Consider the following 18,931-nt stretch of genomic DNA (forward strand, 5'->3'; position numbering starts at 1 on the left):
AGGATGAGGAGCTGGGCACCAGTGGCTCACGCCGGTCATCCTAGCTACTCAGGAGGCTGAGATCTAAGGATCACAGTTTGAAGCCAGCTGGGGCTGGAAAGTCTGTGAGACTCTTATCTCTAATAAACTACTCAGAAAAAGCTGGAAGTGGAGCTGTGGCTCAAGTGGTTGAGCGCTAGCCTTGAACAAAAGAAGCTCAGGGACAGAGCCCAGGCCCTGTGTTCAAGTCCCAGGACCAGCAAAAAAAGAGATCACAGCTCCAAGATTTTCCCCTGATACTTTCAAAAAAAAAAAAAAGCAGGGGGCTGAGCAGGCAGTGGGCACTGGGATTCTGTGCCACCCAGAGCCCCTGTCCAGGCAGGAACATTGTCAAGTTAGAAGGTCTCAGGCTAGTTCCATGGCCCCCTTTTACAGGTGAGGACAATGAGGCTCAGGAAGGAAGGAAGTGGCCCGAGGCTCTTCCCAAAATGTCCATCTTGTGTCCCCCCTGGTGTCCCTGAGCCAGCCCACCGCCTCAGAGTCCTGAGTGTCACGCAAAGCTATTCCTGGATGCAAAAGGGCCACTGGCCAGGGGCTGAGAGAGCAGGGGTCCCTGGTACCCTGGCGGGGGAGGGGAGTGAGCCCAGGATCCCATTTCCACAATGAGGTCTCCTCTGCCTGGTGCTGAGGGCTTACGTTGGGTCTGAGGGCTTGGTGAGTCTTGGTGGGGCATCTGGTGGGGATGGGTAGGGGGCAGGTGGTGGCCCACAGAGAGGCTCCACCCCCAAAAGGGCGGGGCTTGCTAACATCCCCTGGCCAAGTGGGGCCGGGGCTTCGGTGGTGGGTGAATCGTGAATCGCAGTTCCTCCACTTCCCAGGCCTTCTCTGACTTAGAGCAGAAGGAGATCAACAGTGCAGTGTAAGTGACTGTGGAGCCCCTCTGGGTGATGGGGTGAGGGAGAACTCAGCCAGCCAGCTTCTTCTAACACTCCCGACATGCCTGCCATGGCTCAGCTTCTTTCCAAACAAGAGCTCATTTAATCTTCCTAACACCATTGAGATCAAGGTACCTCTGCTACCTATATTTTAACCAAAGGGTAACAAGACTTGCCCAAGGTCACACTGCCTAGTCCGAGACCTCATCTCAACTTCTCCATGCAGCTTGAGGCACTGGGTTCAGCCAACTGCTTGCTTCTAGACTCAGGAGTTGGCCTCTGACCTTGTCTACTGAGTGGGTGGCGGGGCCTCAGGACCTTTAAAGAGCTCCCCAGTCTTCACCTGACCCCAGACACATAATTAGACCGAGAGGATGCTTGCAGTGCAGCAGCAGCTGAGCCCAGGGCATCCTGGGAGACTGGGAGAAAACAGCAGTAGAAACAGCTTGTGCCATCATGTTCCCCATTCATAGGCTGTACGGGGACATCACCTCTACTCTGTAGGTGAAGAAACGGAGGCCAGGAGAAGAAATGATTTGCCTGTTGGGCTTTCAAATGGCCTTCCAGAGTTCCCTGCGGCTGTCAGTCAGTCCGTCTCCTGATTCTCCAGCACCCATAGACATCAGGGTCCATCTTCCTGGGTGCCTTCCCTTCTTCCTAGGTCTGCAGCCCATGGGGGCTGGCTTCCGAGAGCACAGGAAGGGAGCGGGCGGCAGAAGAGGCAACAGGACAGAGAAAGCCGCGTGGGCTGGGGGCCACATGTGCCACCAGCCTGTGCCCGGGCGTGTGCAACCCAGCTTAGGGGCCTGAAAGCTGTTGCGTTTCGCACATCAGCTGTGCTGGCACAGAAGGCAGAGCCGAGCCTGCCTGGGGCTGGGGCAGGAACTCAGCACAGGAGGGGTCCTTACACACCCTGGCCTCTGGGGCAGGCCACCCTCTCCCGCCCCCCCTCTAGCATCGCCTTTGAAGGTCCAGGCTGCACTTCTGCTGCCCCTCACCACTTAGAGATGACCATCCCCTGTCATGGATGGGGAAACTGATGCCCCAGGAAGGGAATAGCCTGCTGAGCCAGCGGCAGAGTCTGGCTTTGTATGTGCTGCGGTCTGCGTATTCGAAGTGGGTTGTGGCCGGAGAGACCCTCCCAAAGAGCCATCTCAGGGCCAGAACTGGTCGCTGACCCATTGGGGTGGTGCCTATGGTCACCTGGGCTGCATGAGAAACAGTTCCAACAATTATTTGGCTTCATCTTTATTATTATTATTATTAATAATAAACAAAATTGCATATCATGGCCAGGTGTAGGTGGCTCACACCTATAATCCTAGCAACTCAGGAGGCTGAGATTTGAGGATTGATGTTCAAAGTTGCCCTGGGAAGCAAAGTCCAGGCAACTCTTATCTCCAATAAACAAACAAACAAAAAGTAGAAATGGATCTGTGGGTCAAGAGCCACAGCCTTGATCAACAAAAGCTAAGGGACAGTGTCTAGGCCCTGAGTTCAAGTCCTAGTAATGGCACAAAACAAATACCTTCTCCCCTCCCCCTAGAATAAAAACCAAATCACCTACTACATGCTAGACATAGTAGCAAGCAGTTCCCAGACTCCCTCTTTGGATACTTTGAATGGACCCGGAAAACTACATTGTCCCCATTTTATGGATGAGGACACTGAAGCTCATGGAACTTAACTTGCCCAGGGTAAGCCACAGCGCCAGGCATGAGGCTCCACAGCCCCAGAGCTCGGCCCCTCCCCTTGAGCCCTCCCCAGGCTCATTTATCACCAGGCTCCAAGCTTCTCTTTCTCACACTAATTATTTTCCAGTCCTCTACAATGAGCAGAATTTGCCATCTGCCACCGGCCCTGCCACTGCCACTAGCCAACTCCCCAGGAATCAATTGGGGCCTTTCGTTTCCTGCTGGCTGTTCTGGAAGGGCGGCTGGCTGCTGGGGAATGCGGAGGGAGGCAGGGGGAGAGGAGCCGGGCCATCCCCCGGGCTAGGCCCTCCTCTTACCCTAGCCTCCTCAGCCTCTCCTCTGGAGACTCAAGTCCCGAGTGCACAGGTTTCCTAGTGAAGGCCCTCCAAGCAATGACCAGGCCTGGCTTTGTCTCTTCCCTTCAAGGAGAGAAACATTTATTGCAGAGAGACCATTGATTTTCCTGGGTGGCCTAGAGGGGCCCAGACAGCCCAGGTGAGCAGGGTGGCAGCCCAGATCCTGAGCCTTCCTCCCACCTCCCAGCAGGTACTTCTGGGCTGCCTACTCCTGCCAGTCTGCTCCATGGGGGAGAGAAGCAAGCAGGCAGGCACATGTCCTGGCCGGGGTCTTTCCTATCTTACCCAGGGGTCTTCTCGCCTTCCTCAGGCTCTAGCATACCTCTGCTGGTTCTTGACCCCATGCCTTCCTCTCCCAAGTGCATAGAAGGTGGCTGCTAGTTCAGCCCCCCAGCAGAGGAACTCTTGGGTTCTATCACTTCTCTGTGTCGGTTTCCCCTCACTTCTCCAAGGCTCTGTTTCCTCAAAGTGGGATGAAGGAGAACCATGAGGAGCAAATACAATCATGCACAGAGAGAACCCGGCCCAGGGAACTTGGGGCCGGGGCAGGGTTCCCGTTGGGACTTATCCATCAGATCTCCCCAGTTTGCTTCATGCCACCAAGCCCCTTGCCCTGTGGTATGGCCAGGGCGCTGCCTCTCCTCCATCTAGGTCAGCTCTCCAAGCAGAAAGCCCTGGCCCGACTCCTGGTGACCCCTGTGGCTCTGAACCTGCCCTTACCTGCACCTGCCCTACCTTCTGCCATGTCCAAGGAACGAACACTCTGAGGGCTCTGCTTTCTTGAACCCACAAATCAAGGAGGTGAGAAACAACTCTTATGGGACAGACCTTTCACCCACAATAATATAAGGCCTGTGTTTCCACAGAGATGTGTGTGTGTGTGTGTGTGTGTGTGTGAGAGAGAGAGAGAGAGAGAGAGAGAGAGAGAGAGAGAGAGAGAGAGAGAGAGAAAGAGTGTGTGTGTGTTTCAGGGTGTCCCACTGCAGACCCCTTCCCTGCCCAAACTCATGACCCACCCCTCAAGCCCCCTGTCCAGTCTAGCTTCACCTCCAGCCTGTCCTGCTTGGATCTGCTTTGCTCCCCAGATTTTCATCCCCTTCCCTTTAAGGCAGCTCCCAGCTGGATCCAGAGCTCCACCACTGCCATCCTCCGGTTACACCTCCAAGAGGGATTAGCACCTTCCACTTCATTAGGGGCCCCCTAATGAGGCTGTTAATGAGGTGCTAAGTGGGCACACCTAGCACGACTCCTCCCCTTTGGGATCCACCCCCCCATCCCCTCCCCCAACATACCCTGAGTGATATCCTGGCTGCATCTCCTCAGGCTGAGGCTGCCCCTGGGAGCTGGCCTGTTGGGGTGCATGCTGCTCAAAGATGGGGCGTAGCCTCCAGACCATGGAGGTGGTGTGGGCCCCAGGTCCTCAGATCGGGCGCCTTGGGGGAAATGCAGCCATCTAGGGCACGAGCTGGCCACTCGGGCTATTGGGTTTCCATTTAACCACTCCCTGGGCATCTCCAAAGCAAGCAGAGATCGAGTGACGGCGAAACACAAGCTCGTTCCCAGGGGAGGAGGTCTGCAGAGCCACGGCAGGCCACACCAGGGGCCAGCATTTCCTGGCCACCGTGGAGCTCAGCGGTGGAGGTAACAGCTGCTGCCACCAAGAGCACCCAGGCCATGGCCAGTCTTCTCCCCTTGGTGGCCCTCCTTGCTCTGATGCCCAGAGAGGGGGCCCTGGAGGAAGGGAGATGGTCAGGGCAGACAAGGCTCCCTGGGGCTTGAAGGCCACGTCATTTGGAACTGCTTTTAGCTCCTGGTCACTCCGTCTTGAAATCAACAGCCTCGTGGCCAAAAGCAACTGTCAGGATGAACCCTCAGGCCCTTTTGGCCTTGTGTTTTACAGGTGAGGGTTTTGGGGCTCTGCACAGGGACCCGGGTGTCTCCTCTTCTCGACTGAGCCAGGAAGCACAAATGGGGGTCACAGATTAAAAACCACTGACCCTGAGCCACGCCTCTCTCAGCAGTCCTAAGACCTCCCATTCCCACCCGTGAGCAGGACAAAGCTGGACCCAAGCACGAGTAACACGGGCCTCGGAGCAGGGGCTGGGCATGAAGGGCAGGGCTGAGCCTGGACACCGGTCTGGGGGGGGGGCCTCTGTTTCCTCAGCCCTGAACTGGGCTGTGACTTCAAAGCACAAGGCAGGAGGTAACCACTTCCCTGGATGAGTCAACTACCGTTTCCTCGTTCTGTAAGCGGGATGATGATGATGATGATGATGATGATGACGACGACGACGATGACGATGATGATGATAACAGGGGCTCCCTGGTGGGCTGCGGTGAGGACGAAGCAAGTGAAAAGGGCCCCTGCGTGTCGAGAACAGGTTCTGCTACACAGAGGGTGCTTGGGAGCGTGCGCTACAAGGACACAATCTTGATTAAATTAGTCCCCTTTTCAAAAGTGTATTATGGCTCCTAAATGCCTCTTAAGTAAAATTAAAGCTCTCAACCACTAGCCATAAAGCTCTTCACCAACCAGCCTCCCCCATGAGTCCGGCCACGAGCATCAGCACCCCTCCACGCACACCCGGCTCAGCTCTGCCAGCTGGAAAACCCAGCCCCCAGTACTGTCTAGGTGTTTGAGCATTTCTTCCTCTGCTTCAAGAGTTCTCCCTGCTCAGGTGACTGTCCCCAGAGGTCCCCAAGCTCCAGCCTCCATGGATCAGCCTGTGGTCTGCCTCTCCAGCCTCTCTAGCCCCAGTGTCACTCTGCTGGCACTTAGCAAGGGCACAGCAGGACGGAGGCAGGTGTTGAGGGCTGGTGCCCTCGGCCCCTCCACCACGCACAGTGGGAAGAGGCGGCCTCTGTGCTGACCCCTCTGGACCCAGGGAGGTCAGCCAGGCTGCCGTAACTCCAGGGGACAAACCTTGCAAAGAAGGGGCCTGCGTGCCAGCCGTAGGAGGAGGCAGGGCAGACGCTCAGTGCTAATGGGAAGCCCACCTGGGGCTTGCAAGCCAGACAAGGTCCTGGCGAGACCGACGGAGGCCGAGTCTCCTGCCAGGCTGAAAGTGGCACCTCATCTCCTCGGGGGCTCAGGGCAGCAATGAGACAATGCCTGCTGTCTCAGCAAGCACAGCCCTCCCTCCACCTCCCAGGAGTGGGGGATGGTGGTGGGGAGGGGAGGCTTGGCCTGCGTCACAGCCCGTGCTGACTTCTCCACCCTCAGTGGCCGCTGGCAGCTATAAATACCACTCCTGTCTCTGGATGGTGCAGGAGATGACCTAGAATCGTGGGCTCTGAGGCCTCCTGGGGGCCCCTCCCTCCCTGTTTCCAATGGATCCTGCCTGACTAGGGCATCCTTAAAGTTGGTCAGTTGGCCCCAACCAGAGCAGGGCCTTGGCCCAGAAGTAAAAAGAAACTCCAGTCCTGGGGGACAGTGCTGTGGTTCCCTAATAGTTTCCCATAGGGATTCCTACCCACTTCACAGACAGAAGACTCGGGGCACTAGGCCAGCCTGAGAGGCCTGGAAAGAGACATGGCTGACTGACCATTGGGACCCCCGTGCCCCCCGCCGGCCCACCACCCACCAGAGCCCCCATCTCTGGCTCTCACCAGAGTCCTGCTCAGGGGCGAAGGCCCTAAAGTCGCTGGACCCTAAACCCTCTCACTGCCTTCTCCATCTCAAGATTCCTCTGGGATTCTTGTTTCAACCTGGTTTCCACACTTGCCACCACTGTGGGAGCCTTGCTGGGCCACATTCTATGTTGACAGGGGCCATGAGAAGGCTTGGCCTGCTTCTGAGAGCCTAAGACAACCCAGGCCCCGAGCCCCGGGCCTGGCTGGCCTGGGAACACCGGGCAGGGGTCGTCCTCAGATCTGGTGGGTGTAAGGACACTTGGGGTATAAGGAGCCGGCTGGGAGAGGAAAGAGCTCCAGGGGCAGGGCCCGAGTGATCTGAACACTGATGCAATCTGGCTAAAGGCAGCTATCCTGTACCCATTGGACAATCAGCAGGCCTATTCTGTGCCAGGAACCTGGGAGGTAGCAATACAGAAAGCCCCACACCAGCCTCCAAAGGTCCCATGGAGCCTACAGATTTCCACTTAATCTCCATCCACAAGGAAATTTCCTGATGCATTCTATGGTCATGGAAGAAGCTCCCAATGGAGTCTGAAGAAGGAGGTAAAGGCACATGTCTTGGGGCTGAAGCTGAGCCAGAGCACAGGGGCCACAGGAGTGGATGACAGGGACAAGATGAACCTCCACAGGTGCCTGTTCACAGGACATGGCTGGCAGAAGCAAGCCCAGGCCAGTGGCCAGGAGCAGAGAAAGGGAATTGGAAGCCTCACAGAGCAGCCTGGGCAGGTCCTTGTGGGCCAGGTCTTGGACCTGAGCTTGGAGGGATGTGGAAGGCCCCAGAGTGAGATTCATCTGACCTAACAGTGGCAGAGGAGGGTAGTGTCAAGGGCAACCCTGGCTTTCTGGCCTGTGTGATGGGTAGCAGAATGACAGAGGGGACCCGATTCTGGTGGGACATCTTTGGAACAGACGCCTGGGGCTGTCTGCTCTACCTCCCAAGCAACATGTTTCCCCCAAGAGTTCCAGTTCAGCTGAGTCTTGACTTAGGTTAGCCTGTGCACAAGCAGCCAGGACACCATTCAGGTACCCATTCAGGGTTAGGCACTGAGCTCAGTTCCCACAGCTGAGGGTTCTCCTGACATGCTTGGGGGTGGAGATGTTTCTCCTGAAAGTTGATTCCTTGCTCTTCAGGAACCCACACCTGACCATGGGAATGACCTGACCATGGCAAAGGACAATCTGAGCAAATGGAAGCCCCCATTGGGTGAGTAGAGAATGGATCTGTTGGCCAGTCAACCAACCAACCATCCATCCATCCACTTACCTACCTACCTACCTACCTATTTATCCATCCATCCATCCATCCATCCATCCATCCACCCATTCAAGCATCCATCTACCTAACTATCCACTTAACCATTCATCCATTCAGTCACTCAAGCTCTATCCATCCCTCCGTCAATCCACCCATACATCCACTCCCCATACACACACCATTTCCACTCATCCACAATGTCCATCACAAAGCAATTTCCCTCGTAAGCTTGCTTAAGAGGGTCCCTATGCTGCCTTCCCTCACCTCCTTCCATTCTGCCCTCGCCCACCTCTTTCCCAAGCACACAGCCTGCTCCCTCTCCTCAGTAAGCCAAGTGTGTCTTTTCTTAATGTCTCTACCTTCACCCCACATTCCACTTCATCCCTAGAAGTCTGAGTCCGGCTCCCAGCTGTCATTCAGTTCCGAGCTCAGAGGCCCCTCATTGGACTGCCCTCCCTTTGGTGAGACTCTTGTTTCATTTTCCTCTCAGCACTTTGCACCATCTAACTAACTCTGCTTTGTTAATTGTGTGGTTCCTCCTCCCCCAATCAGGGTGTAGCTCCACAGGGCAGAGGTCTCTTTTGTTGCCTTCCCTTTTGTGTCCCCAGAGCCTAGCCAATGACCTGGGTGGCAGAAGTTCACCAAGTCTCCGCAGCTGGAGGGGCAACCATTTCTGAACACAGTCCCAAGGGGTAGAGTCAGATCACATGTAGGAGCCAGTACAGAGCAGAGCCCAGAGCCCAAGGCTCCGGCCTGCCAGCCTCCAGCTCTTTTCCCATCACCCAATGTGATGCTGAGATCCAAAGCCCAACTCCGCCCTGCCCTGCAGCAGCTATGCAGTAGAGGCACTGGTGCTCAGCCAGCACCCGGTGCCAGGGAGGGAATAAACACAGTGTCTTCATCTTTGGGAGGAGGCAATGTTGGCAGAAAGGGGTGTTGGGGGATTGGTCTGTGGTGACACTGGGAATCAGGTCCTGTGACCTGAGGTCTCCCCAGAAGTGGCCAGCCAGGCTCCCCTCTACCTCCCTGTCCTAAGCATTTGAGCAAGTTTGACTGCAGCCACCTCTGGAAGCAAGGAGGAAGAGACTGTCTCTGAGAGCCTGGGTTCTTCCCATGGAGAGTGATGGGTTGACCAGATGGTCTTCCTAGGATTTGCTTGTTCCTCCTGCTTCTAGAAAATATGGAGGCTGAGCAAACTACTGGCTTTCTCAGAGACTCTGCCATGTTCTCTTTGGTGGGGCGGGGGTGGGGGGGGAGGAGTAGATGGTCAGAAATCACCATAGTGGCCCAGCCTTATCAGGATCTCTCGTGTGTGTGTGTGTGTGTGTGTGTGTGTGTGTGTGTGTGTGTGTGTGTGTGTTTCCTCAGTCTTGAACTGAACTTTTTTGGCTCAGTGTTCATACTCTACCACTTTGAGCCACAGCTCCACTTCTGGCTTTTTCTGGTGTTTAATTGGAGATAAGAGTCTCACCAACTTTCCTTCCCAGATCTGGCCTCAGATCTCAGCTTTCTGAGTAGCTAGGATTACAGGCATGAGCCACTTGCACTTGGCAAGGAGCTCTGTTTTTGCAGATCCTTGGACCTATCCCCTCAGCAATTCCATGGAACCTGGGTGAGGTTCTAAGCCCTCATCCTTTCTCCATATAATGACCAGGAAAGAGAAGCACCTGTTGCCTCCCTGACCCCTAGGGAAGGGAGGAAGTTTTGTGGGGGCTGATTTCTGGGTGCTCACTCTATCTCCTTCCCCACTATCCCAATCTCCTGTCCTCCAGCTGCCCCCCACCCCATGTGAGGCCCAGCAGCTGTCAGGAGGGTTCTTAACAAGAGGCTTGAAAGCCTCAGCCACTTCCTGTCGATCCTGAGCTCCCCATTGGCCCCCAGCTTCTCCACCTCCCACTCCCACCTGCACAAGCCTGAGGAGGCCAGGGGAGGAGAGCAGGGGAGTCTTTGCTCAAGCACCACCTACCCAGAGGCAGAGGGCCAAAGGAGGGAGGGCAGCAGGCAGGTGTCAGGGCTGAGCCTGGGTGGGGGGAGGCTGGTCTTAAGTCCCTGCGGCCTGTTCAGTGCCAGCCCGGCACTGAACAAGCCCTCCTTGCAGCTCTCCTGGGGTCCTGGCAGGATGCATGAAATCACGTCTGGGAAGTGCTCAGGGCGTCTCTGAGAGAAAAGGCCAGAGGGATGGAGGTGGGATTCATTATGCATTAATGTGCTTATTTATTAGCATTGATGCGGGAGCTGAGTGGGAAAGGCGTGGGGCTTGGGGGTCAGAGAATGCAAGCTGGCCGGCCACTTCACAGGTAGGGGCTCTCTGCACCCCAGTTCCTGCCAGAGAGGGGGATAAACAACATGCATCCAGGTTGGGTTTCCTCTTACCTGCCACGGATGGCAAGGATACCAGCTGTATGGGAGAGGCACATGGGGGAGGGGGTGGGGCAGCATTCGTGCTGCCAGAGGAAGAAAGGCCTGAAGAGGCTTTGGTAATGGCTGACCCTCTATCTATATGCAAGTCCGTGTCTCCCCCATACTTGAAGAAGGGAGACCAGAACGCTCTTTCATCCAAGTCCTGCTGTTCTGCTCCGGGGTGGTTTGGGGGCACCTGGTGTCTCTTCCAAGGCACGAGGCCCGGCTGCCTCCTCAATCCCAGCCCATGCAGCCGGGCCAGCTTGGGAGTGACCATGCGGCCTCCTGCCACAGTGCCCATCAGGGAAGGCTGTCACCATGTTCTCTCCCTCTGTTTATAGAACTCTTCATCCGTGGAGGGTGCAGCCCTGGCTCTCGGGGAAGGGGACACTGGCCATAGACCTGGGTTTGCCGAATGTCACTGTGCAAGGCAGGGTGTCACTCCAATGTGGTACTGAAGTGATCCCTCCTTCTGGGTGCTGGTGGCTCATGGCTGTAATCCTAGCTACTCAGGAGGCTGAGATCTCACGATGGTGGTTCAAATCCAGCCCAGGCAGGAAAGTCGGTTAGACACATTTCCACTACACTACCAACCCCCTCCCCCACAATCCCCCAAAACAAACAAAGCCACCCAAGTGGTAGAGTGCTAGCCTTGCGTGAAAGAAAGCCCAGGGACAATGCCCAGGCCTTGAGTTCAAGCCCCAGGACTAGCACAATTAAAAAAAAAAAAGATTCCTTTCTAATAGGACCAGAGCCACCTATGAGGCTGATTACAGGCAGGATGGCTTCAGGGAGAAATGGCTTCAGCTCCTTGTCTGCTTAATGCAAGCCACACCTTGGATCCCAGCTGTGAGAGAGAAACAGTCCCCCTTCCCCCCCCCCCCCACGTCCTCTTGGCCCTGGGCTTCCAGATCTCTCCAGGTGCTATTGCCTAATCTGTTGCCTTCAACCAGAGATCTCAAGGAGTCACCAGCGATGAGCTGCCAGCCATGGGAGAGGTACTGGAAGGCCAGGCTTTCAAAAGCAGGTTTGGCACCGGAGGAATTCAAGTGTTAAGTTCTTGGGGCTAATTCATCTGAAAAGGAGGTCAGGGCTGGGGTGCGCTGAATCAAGGCAGGATCTCCTGCTGGGAGAAAGGACCAGGGCCTGTACACAGGCTGCTCTGGGAAAGCCAGGAGCAGATGTGTCTGTTCGGGCTCCTGGTTTGGGCCATGTGGTCCTCAGCCCTGGCCATACAAAAGTCCCATTGATGCCGCCTCTCACCCCCATGGGCTGGGGCTCTGGGGGCCTCTCTGCTCCTGACAGTCCAGCTGTTGCTGCTGCTGCTGCCGCTCAAGCATGAAAGGCATGCCAGGCCTGGGCACTGCAAGGTCACATGCTCTATGTGGGCGAGGGCAGGCCCTACTGGCCATGAAGGGGGTGGGGTGGGGAGTAGGGGGTGGGCATAGTACTAATGGGGCAGTAGGTATGGAGCCTGCCGAAATGCTGGGTGCCCGGAAGCAATGGGGCACCTGCTTACTATCCTCACTTAGCTCCACCCATCTTCCAGAAGGGCAAATCATTGGCAAATAGTCAGGCAGGGGTGAGAAACACAGCAGATGTAGGGCTGGGTAAAACAAACACTGGGACCTCTGCTCTGCCAGCTGAGGTAGCACAGGGCATGTGCCCAGGCGGTCCTGCATGCAGCCACCACTGGAACCCATCACATCTGGCCACATCTGGGAGATGGGATTCCCTGGGGAAGAATGTGCTGGTCTTTCCCATCACGCTGCCCAAAGAGGGGCCAGATAGTGACTAGGAGAGAAGACGCCCAGGGCCTGGGCTCCTGGCCCTGCCCCTCCCTCACCAATCACACCCTTGCTTAGAGGAAGATGACAGAGCCAGGGACCCAACAAGGAGTTGGGCTGGCTGGTCTGCTTGGGCTTAGTGCTCTGAGTAAGGCCTGGGTCTTTGGGGCCGGGGTTGTGGAAATGACACCTGTGTGGGGCCCAAGGCACAGGGTTTGGCAGACAAGCACCCACTATGTGGATGCTGGCAGAACCGGGACAGAATGTGGGGCCAAGAGTGGCCCTCCAAGGCATACTTCTCCTCTTCCCCACCCCTGCAAGACCCAGCCAGGAGGAAAAGGAGAGCTGGCAGAGCTGCTCCAAAACCCAGGCCAGAGCTCTTGTAGCTGAGAAAAACCTGGGCTGCCATGGGACCTGTCTGGGTCTTCGGTGTTTAGATGACCCTAACCCGGGCTTGTCCTGAAGGGAACGTGAATGGCATGTCCACCGTGTGCCACAGCTGAGTACTCTGCAGGCAGAGCGCTTTCATGCCTCCGTACCTTTGCACGGGCTGTTCTTGGCCCAAGATGCCCTTTTCAATGGGAACGCTTCAGCATTTCCAGGCTTAACCCAAATACACCAGTTCCCCAGCCCCGCCCCTACTCCAGATGGACCAATCAGTGTCTTCTATTCCAGGCCCCCCCCACACACACACACTAGAAGGCAGGGCTGCATACATTGCATCTCCCTGTCCCTGGCACCTCACACAGCACCTGGTGCCTGGCAGCTGCATGAGAAATATCAATCGAGGCCCAGCCCAGCCTCCTTGCCTAGCTCATATCATAGGTCATGGAGCCTCAGAGTCGGCCAGTGGGTAACTAAGCACCCTTGAAGAAACTGGTCCAAGTACCAGGGTCCCACTCCTTTAGAAACTGTCCTCCCAATGTACACCACGCTTCACCACAACCAGACGAGGCTCTGGGGGCTTGCAGGCTGCCTCCTTGTCTCCCAAACACAGAAGGCAAAGTTAACCAGGGGGTGAGCAAGAGAAGGGGAGTGCACCGGAACTGCAGGGAGAAAGGCAGTTGTGGCTGCCATCTGCTGTGAGCAAGATGCTTGGAGAACACGCGCTCCTCACTCGAGGTCTCCCAGCCAACGGCGCCGCCCCTCTGCAGATGGGAGTGGGCGGTTCAACCAAGCCGGCAGAGGCCACGGAGGGGGACCAGGGCCTGTCCTACCCACCCAGACCCACTGGCTGCCCCTGCCTGACCTGTTTCTACCAGAGGGGGACCAGGGAATCAGCTCGGGACACGCAAGTCCACAGTAACGATGCTAACTTAAACATGAAAACAGTAAGGATAATAATATTGTTATTGTCTATTTGTTTATTGTGTGTTTATGTATTCCCAGTCGTGGGAAGTTCTGGCCATTATCAGGCATCATCTGATCATTCCCAGAAGCAAAAGAAACGCAGGTCCAGAGAAAGCCTCGGCCACTTGATTCTCCTCTTGTCCTCGGTGCCATTCAGCCCTACTGAGTGCCTCCATATATTTCCTTTGAAAACAGTGCCCTTCCCAGTGGGAAGGGTCTTGGAAAGTTCATCAGACATCTCCTCACCCTCCCAACTGCGTTGTGGCACACACATGCTGCTGGCTTGGTGCTCCTGATACAGTGTGCCAAGCTTGGAACCTGGCAGGGCTCAGAGGGCTGAGCAGGGCCTTCCAGCCCTGCTCCCTTCCCGGGACACCCTTCCCTACACCCGCCTGCAGCAGAGGAATGAGCACAATCGGCTGGCCAGATGTGCTGGCGGGCATTTAGACACCCTGCTGTCACGGTCACAGCAGCTGCCCCCTGGCGCTGGGCCAAGAGAAACAGCAGCGTTTCTCACCAGGCCAGGCTGGTGGGGTAGAAGCTGAGAAGCTAGCCTGCCACATCCAAACCGTGCCAGGGTTGCAAATGTCACCCGGGGAGGCTTGCCATCCAACCCAGTGGACCAGGGGGCCACCCTCCCTTCTCACTGGCAACAGGGAGGAGGCAGAGACTCTGGGGCCAGGCACCCAGAACTACACATCCCACCCCACCCCCAGCTTGTCCCAGCAGTGCTGCTGCCACCCCCACAGGCCTGCTAGGGAGCCACCAAGCACTCCAGTTCTGTCTGCAAGTCCTCCTCCGCCCCCCCACCCCCCACGCCATGATTGCGACACCTCCGTCCTACGTCCTACAGACTGCGCCTGCATGCCCCCGGTGCACACAGACCTGGGTGGATTTGCTGGGGAAGGGGAACGGGGGAGAGGGGGAGGGAAGGGGGAGCTTCCAGTTTTCGCTTCCTCTCAGGGGTCCTTGGCCCTGGCCAGGTCGCCATGCTGACCCCACTTCCTGCCTCTCACAGGGGCCTGGCTTGGGCCACCAGTCTGTGACGTGCCTCTTCCTCCAGGAGCCCATCCATGGCTTCCCTATTCCCCTCAGCCTCCTGGCTGGAGTCAAAGAGGGAAGGCATTTGGCCCAGGGGGTCTGTGGGAGCAGCCCGCCATGCTGGGGACCCTGGCCCTCACTCCTGGGCTGGGACGTGGTGGTGACGGGCTCAGTGGAGTGAGGGGTACTGGGAGCTTGTGGAGGGACTGCCCACAGCCTGCCAGGGAAGTGGAGCCCAACACCCCGCTCGCCCCGCTCCCGGGACTCTGTGTGAGTCGCTGTCACCACAGACACCTTCACAAATAACTCCAGGCCGAGGGTGACTCAGCCAGGGAAATCCCAGCACCCGCACCAACCGCTGACACCTACGAGGGGGCGTCCAGCCCCTCCCGCAGGGGGCGAGAGGAACACCCGGGCTCCCCCACCCCCATTTCCTGCTCCTTGACAGGGGAGCCAGGCGGGTGAGGGCACACAGAAGTCACAGTGGAGCTGGGACCATGAGCACACCAGCCAGAGCCCCTACCAGCTCCCTGCACCCCATGGTGCCTGGCACCCTGGCCTCCAGGGCTTTGGTACCCTCATGGTCTCAGAAGATGAGGGTACAGACACCCCACCCCCTCCCTGGCCAGGACTTATGTGCTGCCTGCACCCAACACCCCACTGTACATTGTCTTGGACCCAGAGAAGGACAGGATGGAGAGGGGTCCGAAGCCCAGGCCAGGACCAACAAAGCGGCAAGAAAGGCTCTAGAGAGACAGGCATGAGGCTTCATAGCAAGACATCCTGGCCCTGGAGAAATAGGAGAAATAGCCAGGTCTGCAAACCAGCCAGACCGGTTGGTGCTAGCGGCCACTTGGCCAGCTCCCTGCGCCCTGCCTGAGGTGTACAGAAGAGACACTGCTGTCTTTGGTGGCTGTGGCTGGATTGGCCTAGAAATGGTTTTGCCCTCCTTCTTCCCATTACTCCATATTCCTCCTACCGTATATGTGAGGAGAGTGAGGTTAATGGGGTGCTCCAAAGTCAAAGACCAGGGTGGGAAAGCAGAACTGGGAGCACCATTGCCTGAGACCAATGCCAGAGCTCCAATGCCAGGGTGGGACCCACTGGCTGCTCAGCTACACTGTCGGAGAAGACCTACAACAGAGCTGACCATGGTGTGTAGCAAGTGGAAGGCAAGGATGGCTCGTCCCTCTCACCTCCTTCCACCCCAGCTATAACCCCCTTCCTGCCCCAGTGTCAGGTGGGCAGTGAGGGTATGTAAAGGGCCCTTGGCCAACAAAAGCCTGCCTCATGCTGCAGCCCTGGACCTGGGTGCTGAGTACCACCACAGCTCCCCACTTCTGCTCTGGGCTGCCTCTGATGGTAACAGGTTAGGGTGCACAGAGGTCCGTGGGGTGCTTTTCTGGCATTGCAGGTACACACTCTTGGTGCTGTCTGGGCAGCCAGAGCTCATGCTCACGTTTCTTCAGCTCCTCACCAGCTTTGATCTTCAGGATTGGGCTGGGCTTTTCCCCTCCCTGTGATTCTTCCTGAAGCCCAGGCCTCTTGCACTTCTCAGGCAAGGAAGTGGGTGGTGGGAGAGATCCAGAAACCCATCCGCTCTATTGAAAGAAGACTGAAAACATGTGACCACACAAATCTCCTGGGTTTACTTAAATGTCTTTCAAACAAATGCTTGAATGGATTTCTCCCATCCTCCCTCCCTCGCTCCCTCCCCACAGAGGCACTCAATGGAAAACAGTAGCGCAAAGGGCTGAGACTCCAGGCTGCTGGGGCTGATGGAATGGGGTCTCAGACACAAAGGCTGGCGGGAGCTCACAAGGCAGCTTGGGCCAGGAAAGAACGAAAGACAGACACCTGACCAGGAGGCCGCAGAGGGGTGCGGGTGGGAGAGTGGAGTGGGGGAGGGGGAGAGCAACCTCAGGCCCAGGATGGCTCAGGTGCCCAGCCCTCTGCTGTCAGGGTCATACATACATCCCAGAATCACTGTCTCCATCCTGCCATAAGCCCGGAAGTCTGGCTGTCCCTGCTGCTCAAGCCTTTGCCAGGAGGGCCTGGCCACAGTGGCCACTCAGAGGAGAGAGAAGCGGTGGTCTCAGTGAGCAGAAGTTACTCTGAAAACCAGGCAGGGTAGCAGGTGTCTGAAGGTGAGCGACTCCCCAGAAGGTCAGAGCCAGAAAGACCAGGGAAGACCAGAGTCCAGGCCTCCCAGATCCCCCAGCAGTTTATAGATAAGGACCCGCTCAAGGTCACAAAGCTTTGGGGCTTTGTGCTGTTCTTTGACAGCCTCATTCATCCACCAATACCTCCAAAACACATCCTACAAGCCTAGACTCTGGAGTTTAGGTTTGGATATCGGAGTGACACCTTGATGGAATGAGCACTCTGCCTCCAAGGGTCTTGCTAGCTTGCTTTGATTTTTCCCTCCTTGTCATCTGTACAGAGGAAAAGGCAGAAGAGACAGTATGGAGGTGAGAGACAGAGTTGAAGGTCAGCCCTGCAAGTGCAGCGGGCTAGGAGGCTGGCCTGCCTCAGGCTGCGAGAGGCCGCAGGCCGTGATGTCACAATGCCGGACCAGACATACTCATGCTTACATTTTTCCCCCTTCTTACTACAAAACGAGGTTCTAGCTAGAAAACAGAAACCAAAAGAAAAAAGAGCAACACAGACATCACCTGAGATCTCTCTAGGAAAACCATTCACATTTTTCTAGGTCTTTCTTCTTTCTCTGTCCAAGCCATTTTTACTACTTCCCTCCCTCCCCCCAGAACTAGAAAAATGCCTTCCTTGTTTAAAATTAACTCCCCCCCCCCATCACCATCTTTATGCCTCATAGTAGAATCACTATAATTTATTCATTCAACTCCCTGGCTTTTTCCTTCTTCCCTGCAGGTAGGCCTGGGCTCTGGAATTCAATGTCAGAACCAAGCCAAAGTCTGGGTATTTCTTGGCAGTGGTCAAACTTTATGCACAAGGTTGGGGAGCAGGGAGTAGGGGTTCTGATCTTCACCACAGCTCTCAGGAAGGAAGTGATTCCCAGTGACACTCACACTTGAACTTGAATGGGACACTAAGCCGATCAACAAGTAACAGATAACTTAGGAAGACTTTGCAAAGTACGCTGCAGGTCCCAGAAGGCAAAGCTTCAGACACAATAGCCTCTAAATGCTTAGCCTTCAACAGAAGACTCAACTGCACAGGCAGAAGCCCAGGGACAGGGCCTAGGCTTTGACTTCAAGCCCAATGCCTGGTTTAAAAAACAAAACCAAAAACAACTATCCTGTTCCAGAGGTGAACCTGGCCATGGCTCCCACCTGCGCTCTCAGAAAGCCTGGCTTCCAGGGCTGGGCACATTGTGGACTCAGGGCTCCTTCTCAGAGCCAACAGGATGGGGAATGAGGGAGAGTTTGCATCTCTTGTCTGTTCCTGGGCGATGCTGTAGGTTGAGTAGCACCCAGGTGTGTACCTGGGCTGGTGCTGGTACTGAGCAGATGCAGTCAATGGGCACGGTTTATCACTGCAAGCATGTGCTAAACATCAAATACTATACACTTGCCTCTCAGGGTATGGTCCATGGGTCAGCAGCAGCCACTGCCTTTCAGAAATGCAGGCACAAGCCTGGCTAGTAGCTCCTGCTACTACTAGCTACTTAGGAGGCTAAGAGCTAAAGACTGTAGTTTGAAGCCAGACTGGGTGGGAAAGTCTGTGAGACTGTCCTCTCCATTAACCAGCAAAAAGCCAGAAGTGAAGGTGTGGCTCAAGTGGTAGAGCACCAGCCTTGAGTGAAAAAGCTTAGGAACCACATCCAGGCTCTGAGTTCAAACCCCAGTACTAGCATAAGGAAGGAAGGAAGGAAGGAAGGAAGGAAGGAAGGAAGGAAGGAAGGAAGGAAGGAAGGAAGGAAGGAAGGAAGGAAGGGAAGGAAAGAATGAAGAAGGAAGGAAGGAAAAGAAGGAAGAAAGAAAGAAAAAGAGGAAGAAAGACAGGAAGGAAAGAAGGAAGGAAGGAAGAAAGAAAGATGGAAGGAAGAAATAAGGAAAGAAAGGAAGGAAGAGGGGCTGGGAAGGTGGCTCAGTGGTAGAGCGCTTGCCTTGCATGCCTGAGGCCCTGGGTTCGATTCCTCAGCACCACATAAGCAAAAAGAAAAAAGCTGGAAGTGGCACTGTGGCTCAAGTGGTAGAGCACTAGCCTTGAGCTGAAGAGCTGAGGGACAGTGCCCAGGCCCAGAGTTCAGGCCCCACGACTGGACCCCCCCCCAAAAAAAAAAAGAAAAAAGAAAGAAAGGAAGAAAGAAAGAATGAAAGGAAGGAAGAAAGAAAGAAAAAGAAAGAAAGGAAAAGAAAGAAAGAAAAAGGAAGAAAGACAGGAAGGAAGAAGGAAAGGAAGGAAAGAGAGGAAGAAAGAGGAAAAGAAAGAAGGAAAGGAAGCAAGCAAGCAAGGAAGGGAGGGAGGGAGGAAGGGAAGGAGGGAGAAAGGGAGGGAGGAAGAAGCAAGGAAG

The 18,931-nt window shown here is 55.8% G+C and overlaps 1 protein-coding gene across 2 annotated transcripts in view; it reads right to left on the reverse strand.

The window, feature by feature from the left end:
• The window catches only part of Dagla (diacylglycerol lipase alpha), a 63,335-nt gene that overhangs the window by 33,087 nt on the left and 11,317 nt on the right, over window positions 1–18,931 (reverse strand). The gene's annotated exons all lie outside the window — the stretch shown is intronic.

This window comes from Dipodomys merriami, unplaced genomic scaffold (genome assembly GCF_024711535.1).
Source record: "Dipodomys merriami isolate MVZ:Mamm:240054 unplaced genomic scaffold, mDipMer1.0.p SCAF_21, whole genome shotgun sequence".
Lineage (NCBI taxonomy): Eukaryota > Metazoa > Chordata > Mammalia > Rodentia > Heteromyidae > Dipodomys > Dipodomys merriami.